The 5905-nt window shown below is 43.4% G+C and overlaps 1 pseudogene across 1 annotated transcript; it reads right to left on the reverse strand.

Annotated features, from left to right (window-relative positions):
* Positions 1-451: 451 nt before the first annotated feature.
* On the reverse strand, positions 452-1238 carry LOC309963619 (ferritin light chain-like; annotated as a pseudogene). The gene has a single exon. The product of its transcript is annotated as a ferritin light chain-like (transcript).
* Between the last annotated feature and the right edge of the window lie 4667 nt (positions 1239-5905).

Genomic DNA, 5905 nt, shown 5'->3' on the forward strand with positions numbered 1-5905 from the left:
TCTCTAAAATGACAGCTGTGATACCTACTGTTTACTGAGTATCTGCCTATGCCAAGCACATTACATTAACTTTTTTAACTCTAAAAATGACCTTACACTTTTGATATCATCAATACTATTTTAAAGATGTGACAATGGAACAGCTTGTAAAAGGGACCCTGAATTTGAGGGCAGGCACCTCTGGTTCTACCTCTTTATTCTCTCTGCTCTGTAATGCTGTATCTTCAGTAATATTCTCACCTATGAGGATCTTGTTCTAATGCTTGATATATCTTGATCTTTTGAAACTGGGGGAGAAATCAGTGTACAAAGCAGGATGCACAGTGTTGCATTCTTCAATAGTGTTTTTTCACTTTTAGTTTTTGACACACTGTGATGTGTAAAATGAAAAAAATATAAAATAGGGCTTGTCCACAGTGGGCTAAATCTTTAATTCTCTTAAGAACATTAGTGGATTTTTAAAAGGCATTCTATACTAATGTTTGGTATGTGCGTAATTTTATTTTTTTGTTGGGGGGATGGTTGGTGATTAGTATGTTCTCTAGAAGAGATAGAACTTGTGATTTTTTTTTTTTTTTTTTGCTGCAAAAAGCTTTATTTCCATTTGGCCCAAGGCTTGGGAGAGGGGTCAAGGGCGGTTAAAAAGCTGCCCAGTGGCTGCAGAGCGGGGCTTCAGGAAAAGCTCTACGCCAGAGGGGCTCCTCAGAGGCCGCAGGACTTCAGAGACTGCTGTTTGTGCTCGAGGGTGAGCCTTTCAAAGAGATAATTGCCCAGCCCAGCCTGCGGAGCAGCCAGCCTGCGGTGGTTGGTCAGGTGGTCGCCCATCTGCTTGATGAGTTTCACCTGCTCCTCCAGGAAGCAGCTCTCCCGGAAGTCGTAGGGGTGGGAGTCTGCGCGGGCGGAAGCCAGGGTACGCAGATCCGATAGTGCCTGGTTCAGGTTCTTCTCCTTGGGAATGGCGGCTTCCACAGCGTCCTGGGTTTCACCCCACTTATCTTGAGAAGGCTTCCGCACATCTTGGAAAAGGGCGTTGCTCCAGCACCGGTTTTGCATTTTCAAGGGACGCTGGGCGCCCTCGCGCTTTTCCTCGGCCAATTCCTGAAGAAAGTGTCCCACGCCGTGCAGAGCCGCATCGTCGGGGTCGAAATAGGAGCCCAGAGAGAGGTAAGTGCCCGCCCCGCATCTTGGACGGCGGCCTCCACCTCGGTGGAATAATTCTGACGAATCTGGGAGCTCATGGTTGATTGGTAGTAAGGAGCTAAGCGCAAAAAATGGTGTTGGCTGGTCCTGGAGGCCGAGGATAGCTGAGTGGCTGATTCCAAAGGTTGTGACTGAAAAAAGGTTGGAGGGTGGTCAGAGGCTGGAGCAAGGAAGGTCTCTGGGTCTGTTCATTCCAAATACTGTTGAAGCAAAAGACATATGCAGGACAGCTGAGCGCACTGCCTAAAGTGATTTTTTAAAAAAAGAATCACATTATGGTAAACCAAATTATAAATAGGCAATAATTTATTAAAGTCTAAATGAAAAGTTTTCTCTGTTAAAGAGAGTACTGTTAGATGGCATCCTGCTCTCTGAATGCTCGGGGCTAGAAGGGGCTTTTTGATAGTGTGTCCTCACCTCTGAGCCCTAACCAACATAGAGATGGAAAAAATCATTTGGCTATATTAATGTTCCTCAAGCTGCTGTTGAGAAAACTACATGAAATTGGAGAAAACTTTGTCCTTGTGAATTCGACCCTACCTAAGAAAACAGCTTCAGGGCCTTTAAGATGCAAAAGCCGTATTCTGATTGCCAGAGCACATGTGAATTGTTCAATCTCTTCCTCAGAATTTGGCTTCCCATGTAGATTTCACGACAGGGAAGAATCTACTGAGCAGCATTCCGGCTGTTACATTAGCCTCTTATGAATTTGTATGATGTTCTTTTGTTTTTGAGAAACTGATCTCTGCCTAGGATATTCACAAAATCCAATTTCTGAGCCTTTAGAACTGAAGCCCCATTTCTGGATTAAGATGCTCTCTTCTGAGGCCTCTAGGCCTCTACCCAGTGATGACCGTCTCTGGACACACCGCTTCAATCTACACAATTCTTCTGGCTCATCTGTGTTTTATTGTGGTTATTTCCTTTGTTCTGTGTGTTCACATTTATCCAGTATCAAGATTGTTATTTTCAGCCTCACTTTCTCAGATTTGCCGGGGTGGGTGGGGGGGATTTCCTGAAGCAGTACTTGTGGATAAGTTAAAAAGAATAGGATGTTCACTGGAAACAAAGAAAAACTTCCATGGTAAACCTAAAAGGAAACAAATTCATTTCACGGGTATAACATGGACCTAAACTCTACAGTTCAACTGCATGTGACAGCACAAATTTCTAATCCTTGTGTGGCTGGCATATGTGTGTTGCTTTTGCTTTCAGAGAGCTAGAGGCTATGAATTTACTTTAAAGTTTGATCCTCGAAGGTATCTCTTTTAGAATATTGAGTTATAAAAATTTAGGCTCTAAACTTTGGGTTTATGTGTGCAAAAAACATAAACTTTATCTTGATCAAGCACTAGACCATTGGAACTGACTGATAATGGATTAGAAAAATAATGTAACAGAGTCATGCAGCATTTATTTTGGAAATAGCATGGTGTGAAAAAACAATTGAGAACCACATAAAATGAACACTGAAATGTTGACCTATGACTTTTGCATGTCTTTTGGTGTGAAAGAATTCACCATCAAATCTAAATCAACACACAAAGAATAAGCAAGATCCAGGAGTCAGAGGACATAGAAAGTCAGACGAAATGGTGTGATTTGAGTGTCTGAGGGTGAAAGATGGGTTACATTGACTGTGTTCAGGAAATCTCTTTCTTTTTTGGGGGGGTATGGTGCTTTCTAGGGGGCCCATTTTTAACCCCATTGCATCATGGGTATACTCACATAATACAAATCATGAAAGGTGGTTACATCACTAGAGTGACAGAGCTGCCTACATGAAGAGCCAAAGGTTAAGAAGAAGCAAGCCCTCAGATATGAATTCTTGTTCTCTTTTTGGCTTTCCATCTTACATCTCCTTTCTGGATCTCACAGATCAGTGATTTCATGGTCCTGCATCTCACACTGGTGTTAGTCACCTGAGCCTCTCTTTCCTCAGCTAAACGTGGGGGTAATGACATCTACCTCTAGTCTCATGAGGGTCAAATGGTTCAATATATATATGACATTTAGAGTAGCTCCTGGCAGGTAGAAAGCATTCAAAAGTTCCTCCACCACCTCCTGATCACATCACCTTCTTATCAAATCACATTTCCTTTGGAGAAGAAGGAAACTGAGTTTCTTTCTTTAGTCTGGAAAACAGGCTGAGTTAACTTGTTATATTTCTTCTGTTCAAATATCCTTAATACTAGTTTGCTAGGAGATGCAATAACAAAATACCACAGACCCGGAGGCTTAAACAACAGAAATTAATGTTCTCTCAGTTCTGGAGGCTGGTATTCCTGAGATCAAGGTGTTGGTAGGTTTGGTTTCTCCTGAGGCCTCTCTCCGTAGCTTGCAGATGGCTGCCTTCTCGCTGTGTCTTTGCATGACCTTTTCTTGGTGCATGCCCATCCCTGGTGTCTCTTCCTCTTTGTATAAGGACACCAGTTTTATTGGGTTAGGACCCCACATTTATGACCTCATTTAACCTTAATTACTTCTTTAAAGGTCCTATCTGGAAATATAGTTGCACTGGGGATTAGGCTTCAACATATGAATTTTAGGGGATACAGTTCAGTCCATAACACCCTATAAGACATTTTAAGGCTTGCATTTAGGTGAACACTTGGGCCACAGTTACCAAGCCTGGCTCTCAACCTTCTTGAAGATGTTTATAGGTGTTTTGGCCTCAATAGGGGTAAATACATTGCTCTGAACATTGGGATTTAGCTCTGTTCAGTGACCCCCCACTACACCTGCTCCTGAATATTCCTGTGTTGAAAGGAGCTTCACTTTCTGGATCATGAAGTAAAAGGTAGGCAGTACCATCAGGGTGCCAGGCTGAGTGCCAGAGTGTAATCAGACCCCCATCCAGGGCCTGGAGGAGTCAGGGGTATTTACCATCCTACAGTGGAGATTCACTTTAGGAATAAGACAAAGTAAGCAATTTGAGTGGGCATTCATTGAGTTCCAGGTCCTTTCTGTGACTCCCACTGTAGCTGTGTATTTGGCAAGTTAGAAGGTCAATTTATTTACTTTTTCCACGGAACCTATTGGTAGGTGGAGCTAGATGTTTGCATGGAAATGGGTAAGCCAGTTCGCTTAAATAGTACATGGGTTCACAGGGTACATAACTGAGTTCAAAGTTATGGTTTGCCAGTTAGGCGTAAACTGAGGGAACCCTGACCGAGGCTACTCAGTGTATAAAGAAGAGAGACTGATAAGATGGCTTCCATCCCACACTAGGTCATCAACAGAAAATGATGCTTTTGTGTCTGAGGCAGGGGGTCCAGGACTTCTCTGAGCACATCCCTCAGGTGGCAGGTTGGGATTTGGAGACTGGCCACATGAAGGAGTCTGAAGAGTTGTGTCCTGAGGTGCTGGGCCACGTTAAGTCTGGAGCACCATTGGCTGAGGTAGCCCCAAGTGGAGTGTTGTCATTCCTTCATTTTGCAGGCCTCTGGGACAACCCTGTTTCTGCAGATACCAGTCTCTTTGCTGTGTAAATCTCTTGGGTGTCCCAGCATGAACTGCCACACCAGGTCTCTAGATGGGAATGTGGTGCCCATTCAGAAGCAGCAGCTTCTCTTGGGTGGTGGAGGGCAGTGCCTGAGGTTTGGAGTTAGCCGGGAGGTGAGAAATAAGACCGACTCAGTGAACACCAGTCAACCAAGAGAACTCCGTGGACATTTTAGGGAAGGGCATTCTGTAATCTAGGCACATGGGATTGCGGGTTGACTATGGAGATAGGATATACGCTGGGACACTCTGATGTGACTACTCAAATCAGAAATGCTACCTTGCATGGAGAGGTGGGTACACATGCTGAATCAGAAGTGTGCCTGGCCTGATCTCTCCACTGCTTTCAGGGGTCTTTCGAAATCATAATTCTGATCATGTAATTCCAAATCTTTCAACAGTTCCCAATTACTGTACTCAAGGATGAAATTTTCATGCCCTTGCCCAGAATGCAAGCCCTCACACAATGTGTCCCTTGGCCACCTTCTGTGCAGCCTCACTTCTTTTCATTATTAGCTCCTTTTACACTCTTGCCAGAGGTGCCTCTGTACCTTACCCATGCTCTTTCCCGGCAGGGAAAGCTGTCCCACCCTCCTAACCAAGTTCCTACTCATTCCACATGACCTAAGTCAGTGATCTTCTGGAGTCACCTCTCAACCACTCAGAGGATTAATCATTCCCAGCTTTGTTTGACTTAAGTATTTCACATTTCAATTATAATATTTACTCTAATTTTGTCATTATCATTTTGCATCCTAGTTTTTACTAAAGCTGGCTTCCATAAGCTTCAGGTTCCACCAAATCTGGATCCACCCCAGGACATAAAAACTAGGCCTGGGATTCAATCATAAGGGTTGCAGAGCTACAAAGGAGACTGAATGTTCATCCTTTATATGTCTCCTAAGCTAGATAAAGTCAGGGCCCTGCTTGGGAAGTAGTGAGTATCATGTAGATTTTAATTTTCTTTACACCTCTTCTAAAATGTTAGATCCTTAAAAACAAAAACGATCATTTCGTTTTCCAGTTCCTCCTATCAAGCAAAGAGCATGGCACTTTGTAAACCCTTAGTAATGATTTGCAGACTAAGTGAACTTTGCACTAGGTGTATGAAGCATAATATAAAACTATGAGACATTTAGAGCAGAGCTGTCCAGTTGGAATATGTGAGCAGCCTGTTTAGTTTAAACTTTTTTAGAAGCCT

This window comes from Leucopleurus acutus, assembly GCF_964270905.1.
Source record: "Leucopleurus acutus genome assembly, chromosome: 7".
Classification (NCBI taxonomy): Eukaryota; Metazoa; Chordata; class Mammalia; order Artiodactyla; family Delphinidae; genus Leucopleurus; species Leucopleurus acutus.